This window comes from Calliphora vicina, chromosome 5 (assembly GCF_958450345.1).
Source record: "Calliphora vicina chromosome 5, idCalVici1.1, whole genome shotgun sequence".
Taxonomy (NCBI): domain Eukaryota; kingdom Metazoa; phylum Arthropoda; class Insecta; order Diptera; family Calliphoridae; genus Calliphora; species Calliphora vicina.
Genome location: NC_088784.1, coordinates 50,565,211 through 50,574,791, shown reverse-complemented (window position 1 = coordinate 50,574,791; position 9,581 = coordinate 50,565,211). Strand labels below are relative to the sequence as shown.

The 9,581-nt window shown below is 35.8% G+C and overlaps 1 long non-coding RNA gene across 1 annotated transcript; it reads right to left on the bottom strand.

Annotated features, from left to right (window-relative positions):
* Positions 1-3,734: 3,734 nt before the first annotated feature.
* On the bottom strand, positions 3,735-8,663 carry LOC135962126 (uncharacterized). Its single transcript, XR_010576627.1, has 2 exons — positions 6,187-8,663; positions 3,735-4,433 (listed from the first exon to the last, which is right to left on the bottom strand). It is a non-coding gene; the product is annotated as an uncharacterized LOC135962126 (long non-coding RNA).
* Positions 8,664-9,581: the final 918 nt, after the last annotated feature.

The window sequence follows — 9,581 nt, the reverse complement described above, 5'->3', positions numbered from 1 at the left end:
GAATTTTTTTAATAAGCCGTCGGAAATATTTCGCATATCTGATGATCTGTGCTTCATTTTGTTAAAGGGATTAAAACAAAAAGACGAATAAATTTCATTTTCAACCTTAGCCTTTTTAGAAGTCGTAGACATTTTGAATTTTGTAAGTATTTATGTAAATAACACACGTCTTAACTTTAACGCTGTTTTTAAAAAACTGATTTCCGTATGTCTTCAGAATGACAATAAATAGTTTTTTAAGATCATATAGGTAGTACGTTTTAATGAATGAGTCTAAAATCTTTTATTAGGGTCAAGAAGGGCTTACATACTAAAGTACCTAGTTTAACCAAATGTTACAAATAATAATAAAAATAAACCACCATATAAATAACCTACCTGTCAACTTCTACCTCTCCACCCACTTCTTAAAGTCAAATGTCATAAAATAATAAATAAACTGGTACTTCGGAGAAGGGCCATAAAATATTTCCACTTGATTCCAAAAATTTGTTTCTGGGGCACCTGATATTTTAACAATGAAAATCACGTGCGCTGAAAACTACCTCTAGGATTGACTAAAAAAGCCGCAAGATACAAAACTCAGACAAATTTTGGGGGTGGAAAATTAATAGCGGTCGGCCTCATATTGCACCCCTCCAGTGGCTATTATCGGTCAGTTGTTGTGGTTTTTATTTTTAAGGTTTTAGAAACACTTACACACAAATATGAAAAAAATCGATTTAAAAACATTTGTCTTGAGTTACAAAACATTTATTTTGATAGATATCCCACTCGCATCCCACTAAGCGACCAAAAAGGTTTTAAAGGAAAAGACCTAAGCTTTCTTTTGAGAAAAAAAAATTAATAAAAAAAGTCTATTTTAATAAAATAATAAAATAAAAAGGGCCCATTTTGAAAAAAAAAGTCAAAAATATTTTTGATTTAAAAAAAAATAATCAAAAATATTTTATTAAATTTTTTTAATTTTTTTTTTCGAAAGATTGCATAAATAGCTATCTAAACTATTTGGGACACATTTTGCTAAGAACAATAGGTAATAAGTTATATGGATAAAAAAAAACACCTGTTTGGCCAAAATGTCAAATTTTGACCTCCTATAACTCAGAGAGTTCTTGACCGATCTTGTTGAAAAATGGTGTCCGAATTACTATCCAATAGAACTAACATTGGTGCAAATTTCATAGCGATCGGATTCATCGATTTCAAAAGTTGGTTCACTTGACGTGAAATGCCCCATATACTAATTATAAAAAATAATAATGCATCCACAACAAAGGTGAAGGGTATATAAGATTCGGCATAGCCGAATATAGCACTCTTACTTGTTTGCATACACAAGGACTCGAATACTCAATTCTATTAGATAAGAGAAGGCCTGCCACCGGACCGATTTAGACAAATTTGTTTTTAAAATGTTGGTCATAGTCCAACTTAGGTTTTTACGAAGTAAAAAATTGACCACGCGCACTTTTACGTCCACTTTTTTCGATTTATCTAATATCGAAAAACGGCTGATATATCTAAAATCGCAGGACGCCTGGACCGATTTAACAATTTTTTTTAATGTCCGCAATAGTCCTAGTCCAGCTACAGCAGACAAATCATCTACTTAGCTGCATCAACAAGGGTATAAAAAACTTCTATTTTATTGCACTAAAATTTTTTATTCACACATTTCAATACAATTTTTTATTTTGTACACCCAAATCAACTTCATAGTTTTTTTTCACATTTTTCTACTCAATGACTATATGCGGCGAAATATTTCCATATATGTGGCGGAAATATTTTATAAATAAACATTTTCGCTTTAAACTGAAACGACTGAAAACACAAAAACCCTTAAAACTTTTTTTCAATATGATTTGAATAGAAGAAAACAATAAAATGTTACTATGTGAAAATATTTAGATCATATTACAACATTTTAAAGACAAAAATAATAGTTTAAACTGATTATATTTAATTTTTTAATGTTTTAGGCTAAACTTGCGGCGAAAACTAGGCTCCCAATTAGCTTGTAGTATGAAATGAATTTGGCCCTGATTGTTTTTATCTATTGTCAAATTGTTTATTGAAACCGAATGTATATTTTCTATTCACTTTTTTAGTTTTTGTATTTCATTGCACTAGTTCCGCTACGTCGAATTAGTTGGCCACTAAGAACTACTACTAGTGAATTTTCAACCCACTCGCAACGTTATTGACTGGTGAATTTAACACGGGGATGTCATTGCAAGTGGCCGATTGGCACACTCTGCATAACACTTCACTATTAAATTCAATAGTGAAAATACTCCAGTATTTGAGAAAAAAAGAAAAAATAAAGTTTTCTGAGAGCGGGGTTGAACACATAACCAGGGCTGTCAGATGTGGCGATTTCTCGCCAAACGTGGCGATTTTTCATTGCCTTTGGCGACCAAAATTTCCAATTGGTGAAATGGCGATTTTTTGGCGATTGACAGACTAGTTGGCGATTTGCTTGGCTATTTTTTAACAAATTATTTGTTTTTCTTAAAATAATTTCTTTGATATTTATTAACCCAATAGTCATTGGAATAAATGAATCATTTATAATCTGATCATATAGATGCAGGTAGCATACATGATCAAATAGTTTCAACAATATTTAATTTTTCTTCTAAAATGTCAAGTTGTCATTTTTAAATAATAATGGAAATATTGATAATTTAATATGCTCATTAAAAATGAAGGATTCTTTGGAATCCGAAATCTATCGATTTTGGCACAGAATTTGAAATGGAATTACAAAATATAAAAATGGAGGAATATGATGTAGAAACTTTTCAAGAAAATAGTTTTTTGTACTTAAAAATCTTTTAAAAGAAATACTTAAACGGTTAAGAGAAAATATATGTAACTTTTTCTATAGTATATAATGAATTTCGCTAGCTTAGTACGCAAACGTAACAAGTCCACTTTTGATTGAAATTAAGATTTTGATGCAGAAAGATAGTAAAACATAAGATACATATTTTGAAATAAAAAATATTGTTATTTTGTTTCTAACTGGTGATTTTCAGTGCTACGCAAAAGTGCTAACTCCACAAAAAAAATAATAATAAGAAAACATGCTAAGTCCAGCAAAAAAACATTGAATATGATATTTAAATCTACTTTTTCAATACTATTTGCTATAATACTTTGAAGATTAACATTTTTCGATGTAATCACTATAGTATGGTTCAGTGTTGCCAATTCATGGTGAACAAAAAGGGCTAAATACTTAGAAAAAAAGGCTAAAAAAGGGCTAAAAAGTGGTTAAAAAATGGCTAACATTTTTAATTTAAAAAATACATACGTTTGACACAAAAAACTACTTAGAATGTTACATTTGGCTATGCCGAATAGACAAACAAAATTGTATGAATATAACACACGTTCAAATGCGAAAATAAGAATATTTATTCCTGTATGTTGATCCTTAACTTTCAAATATGTCGTGTGCACCCTGTAGTAGGGCAAAATTTAAAAAGAAGAATACGAAAAGAAAGTTGGCAACGCGGGGATGTAAACAATTTGACAGCTGGAAAATATAAACAAAAACAAAGAACTACACTGCAAATGGCTGAAATTAAAAGAATATATTGGGAACCATATTGGCAACCGAGGTTTCTCGGTCCCTAAAAGCTAAAATGCTGTCCTTTTTCATTTTTTCCTGCCTAAGAAGAAGGTGGAGCCCGTGGCCGTCAGCAAAAGCAATATCTGAATTTAAATTGAATATTTTTTTTTATTCATTTAATAACTTACAAATTTAAAACAAAACTTAAAATAAAACTTAAAACTAAATAAAGTTAAACTTAAAGCTAAATAAAACAGAAACTTAAAACTAAATCAGCCAACGCTGAGCCACGCCATCGCCAGTTCCATCCATCGTGGGACTACTTTGGCAGATCCGCACCATCAGTCCTGTGGTGCCCAGGTATTAAGGTTTTCGACCTAGTAAGTGTACCTCTTACCCGAACGACAGGACGAACAGAACCTGTCCTTTTAGATAATTTCTATATATAAAAAAAAAAAATAAAAAAAATTTAGTAAACAAAAAAAAAGGGGAAATATATATCTAGCTATATATTCGTTTATAGGCATACCTTACGTTAGTTGCTCGAAGCCAGTCCGCTGGATGAAATTGGTCCAAGCGTGCGCGAGAAAGATAGGATTGAGCTCAGGCCTAGTTAAGAATAATCCCGCGGTAGATATGAACTCATAGGTTGCCGGAAACCAGTATATACAGAGAAAAAAAAATAACAAATTATTTAAAAGGTAATTATAATATATTTTTTTTGTTACTCACCTGAAATACCCGAACAAACTATAAAACGGACGGACAGAAAACCATCCTGCAACCACCTGTCGTCGATAAACTTCCATCCTTGGGAGATCAGTCCAGCTAGCTATATATCGTGAACCTGAAATAAAAGGGAAAACTTGAAATAGAAAAAAAAAAACTTAAATGGAACTTGAAACACAAAATTTAAAAACTAAAGTTTGTTAAAATCTTAAAAGATTTTAACAATCCTCGAGAGGGATGAATCCTCGAGAGGGAGGGTCATAATTTGTGTATAGGTATGACCGTAGGGAGATGCAGGACTACTTTTGGCCCTTTTTTCTATTAAATACCCCAAATGCTGGTATGAATTTTGTGTCAGTGTGTGTCCGTGGTCCAGATTGCCGGCAAGAACCACCCCATCCGGCGAGCTTTAGTCGCGCAATACGCGGGCATACCAGCGCCGCTAGCAATCTGGCCACTCAGTCCCTTTTTGTTTATTTTGTTTTCTGTTTGTCTTCTTTTAAACAAACAGCTGACCACCACACCACTACATAAATGGCGCCCAACGTGGGGCCCGAAGTAAGACAATAGCCTGATTATTTTAACTTTATCATTTTGTTCGAAATTTGTTTGTCTCCCCTGCGTAAGACCAGTTAGGTTAATACCAAGAGTCCCTAAGCTGTAGCGACGCAGTGGGGCAAATAACTTGAGAGATTATTATACCCTTCAGCTTCGTGAGAAGGGTATATATAAGTTTGTCATTCCGTTTGTAATTTCTACATTTTTCATTTCCGACCCTATAAAGTATATACATATATTCTGGATCCTTATAGATAGCGGAGTCGATTAAGCCATGTCCGTCTGTCTGTCTGTCTGTCTGTCTGTCTGTCTGTCTGTCTGTCTGTCTGTCCGTCTGTCTGTCTGTCTGTTGAAATCAATTTTCTGAAGGCCCCAGATATCTCCGGGATCCAAATCTTCAACAATTCTGTCAGACATACTTTCGAGAATTTTGCTATTTAAAATCAGCAAAATCCGTCCATAAATAACGGAGATATGAGCAAAAATCCGAGACAACCTCTGAAAATTTCATCAAAAAACACAATGTATTGCATGCTTTGACAAAAAAACAACAAAACGTATGCTTGGTTGTGCATGCTTTGCGTATTTTGTTTTTTTTTGTGTTTTGTTTCTTTTGGCGTTGTTGTTGTTTTTTATACAACTAAACGTTTGTTTGGTTGTGTGTTGTTTTTTTTGACAAAAAAGCAACAAATCGTATGTTTGGATGTGCAGGCTTTGCGTATTTTGTTTTTCTTTTGTGTTTTGTTTCTTTTGGCGTTGTTGTTTTTTATACAATTAAACGTATGTTTGGATGTGTGTTGGTTTCATTGGCTTGCGTATTTTTTTCTTTTGGTGTTTTGTTTCGTTTGGCGTTGTTGTGGTTTTTTGTGTTCTTGATAAATTTAGGATGCTGTACGCTGAAAGTGGGCAATGTACATACATATATACTAATTATAAAAAATAATAATGCATCCACAACAAAGGTGAAGGGTATATAAGATTCGGCATAGCCGAATATAGCACTCTTACTTGTTTTTTTTTTTAAGTTTTGTTTACATCTCCATAGGTATGAATCCTTAATGGTGCATGACCAATATTGTTCACATCAACGTAAGTCCCGAATATTTGGACAATATAGTCTAATTCGCGTTGCGACGTATGGTGTGGGCAATATAGTCATGTAGCATTATGGATTCATCAGCCTATCCTTTCCTAACAGCTTGAGGCTCTCATAAGAGTTATATCAATAGTTAACCAAAGGTAGATTTGCTCGAGTTGTGAGGGAAGGATAGCTATACCAGCCATAAATGATAATAGTTTGCTTTAATAATTACCTTTTTGTCCACCGCAAGATGATTAGGGTAGTCCTAATTGTGCTAGGGTGATAATCCAAATTTTTAGCTGCACCCTAAGAATCACGCGGTGCAAATCCATTTTGCATATAAATCCTTTTGAATTCCTTTTTTTATTACTGCATCTCCTGAAACCAGATAAGAAAAGGATTAGGTCATATTTATACACAAATCAGCAATGTAAATTGTGAAATCCTTACCTGCAAGCTTTATTTTCCCGAAAAAGCCGCCCGCATATCATTGATTCACTATTTTTTTTTTTTTGATTGATTTTTATTTAATATTTATTTGATTAATATTTGATTTTTTTTTGCTATTTTGAATTTTTATTTAATTATCGTATTTTTTATTTGAATTTTTTATTGGTTTTGATTTTATTCCATATTATTTTGATTTTTATATTTTTCTTGAATTATTTTGCTTGAATTTTTAGTTATTTTGATTTTTTTATTATTTGATAATTTTATTTTTTTTGAATTTTTTCATTTTAGTTTAGCTTTTCCTTCCATGAAAAGGCAAAATTGTTTTTTTAATATACCTTTTTTTATTTTTCGGCAAAAGATTCTGTGTGTTTGAATTTGGTGCGAAATTTGATTATATTTTAAAAACCTTTTCACTAAAAATTATTCAGATATAATTTAAAGTTTTCGATTTCATGGTTGTAACACGTAGTGCGAGTCGGTTACAGCACAACAACGCCATAGCTACGACTAGTTCCACCAATACTCCTACCACCGAGTCTATCGCTACTGTTAGTAATCCTGCAGTCAGTACGATTACTACCACGGCATTCAGTATGACCAACCCAGTACTCAGCACACAAGCATCACATGATCTGTCCATCAGTTCTGAGGCAGATCAGACTGTGATTTCCCCGACGTTCTTGAGTGAGACAGCTCAGAACATACGCAGAGAAGTGAGAGAAGGTAACCAACGAGCGGAACAGGCACTACAGGTGAGAGACGTGCAAAATATTCTGAGTGCTTCGGTCGGTTTGCAACAAATACAACTGATGAAAGAAGTGGACGATAAGATACAAAAGGCACTCAATGACGTCAAACAGCTCATTTTATCTCTGTCCGCTCAGAACCAAATACAAACGCCTACTTCTCGAGTAAATGATGATTTACCACCACTTGAGGCATCAGGAACCTTGCGGGAAGCTAACACATCGAGGTATGTGCATCCTGAGGTACCATATGTGCAGCCAGAGGTACCACATGTGCAACAAAGTTATGCCCAGCCACCACCACTGATACCAGCACCAAATTGCGTACCAATAGGGCAACATGCACCACAGTTGGTTGAGGCATATACACGCCAAACACCAGCAGTAACGCAATACCAACATCAACAGTCACTTCTGCAGCAGCAAAATCCTCTGCCATATCAACGACCACCAGCTCCAACGTATGTCCAGCCACCACAGTTACCGCCGTCACAAACCCAAGCTCCATACCAAGGGTATCAAAGGTATGAGAACACCCAGCCTAGGTATCCACAGGACGCCTGGTCTGGGTCAGCAGCTCAACCACCGCCACAACAACCACAAAGCTACAACTTGGCAATGTCTATGCGAAGACAACCTGAGCCACTAGACAAATTTAAATTGGCTAAATGGGGTGTGAAGTTTAATGGCACAAATAAAACTATGAATGTGCAGGAATTTATCTTTAGAGTGGGAGCGCTGAGAAGAGATTACAGCTGCACAGACAACGAGATCCTACGCAGTTTCCATCTACTGCTGGAAGGTCCAGCCCTGGATTGGTACTGGGACTACCGAAAAATCGTCCATATAAACACCTGGGAGGAACTAGAGAGAGCTCTATTGGCACAGTATCGTCGGTTCGAGCAAGAACATGAAATACAAATGCGCATTTTAAATCGCCGGCAGCTGCCACAAGAAACCTTCGAGGAGTTCTATAATGCTGTGATAAAATTGCGAAATCAGCAGCAATATCCATATGTTGAAGAGCAGATTGTAGAGATCATGAGAGGCAATCTAAAACCATCGCTGGCGCAGATGATGTTCTCAGTGAGGTTGAAAACTCTGTCAGAATTCTGCAGAGAAGTAAGGCGAGCTGAGAACTTGCTAGCCAACCAGAGACAAATGTATCAACGGTCAGCTCAACGGGTAAACGATTTGTACTGTGTGGAAGCTGAGCAGTCGTTGATAGACTTGGAGGTAGATGGTATTCGGTCAACCAGTCATTACACTTGCTGGAATTGCAATGTCGTTGGCCATAGCTTTATGGATTGTCCCGAACCCATAACTAGGACATTTTGTTTTAGGTGTGGTAGGGAAAATGTGGTGGCCCCTAAATGTCCAAAATGCCAGGGAAACCGACCCAGGAACCCGTCTCGAACTGGGGAGGCGAGGTCCACCGATGTGTAGGCCCAGTAGAAGTAGGTCTACAACAACAGCAACAACAAGTGAGAGCGGAAATAAGGGTTTTAAAGAATTCGAATAGGTCGGAGTTTGAGCCATATTCTACATATTCGAATTCGAGAGTATAATGAGGCCAAAAATAGAATATTCGGCAAAGTATCAAATAAGATTAAAAAGTCCCGCGAACGATACAGAATTAGGAAAAGACTGCGTAACGAGATCTTAGGGAACTCAAACCTCTACATATTCGAATTCGAGAGTATAATGAGGCCAAAAATAGAATATTCGGCAAAGTATCAAATAAGATTAAAAAGTCCCGCGAACGATACAGAATTAGGAAAAGACTGCGTAACGAGATCGCGTCAGCTTCGCTTTACGAAGGTGAAGATTCTCGACTTTATACAAAAATCAATATAGGTGGTCAAGATATCGTAGGTCTACTTGACAGTGGGGCTACGGTAACTTGTCTCGGCCGTAATTGTATGGAGTTTGTCACAAAAACCGGTCTCGCGATAAATGAGTTCAGAACGGTAATAAAAACACCGGATGGAACGGTCCATCCCATAGTCGGTCGAGTTAGGGCTGAAGTTAGGTTTCGTGAGGCGGTAAATGTTATCACATTCTATTTAGTGCCTACTCTGAATCGAGAGCTCTTCTTGGGGGTCGATTTTATGAAGGTTTTTAAAATGTTTGCCAGTCTCGAGAGTCTTACAACCAATGGAGTTAGTCTCTGCGAAGAGGCTGATAGTACCCTAGATGTCGTGACCCATAAGCTGACCCCGGATCAGCGACAAAGATTAGATTTCGTCGTATCAATGTTACCCTGCTTCAGTAAAAAAGGCTTAGGAAAAACAAATTTGGAAATGCATACGATAGATACTCGAGATGCAATTCCAGTTAAAGATCGTCACTATCCTGTCTCCCCGGCAGTGCAAAAGTTGATGTACGCGGAGCTCGATAGGATGCTTGACCTTGGTGTGATTGAGCT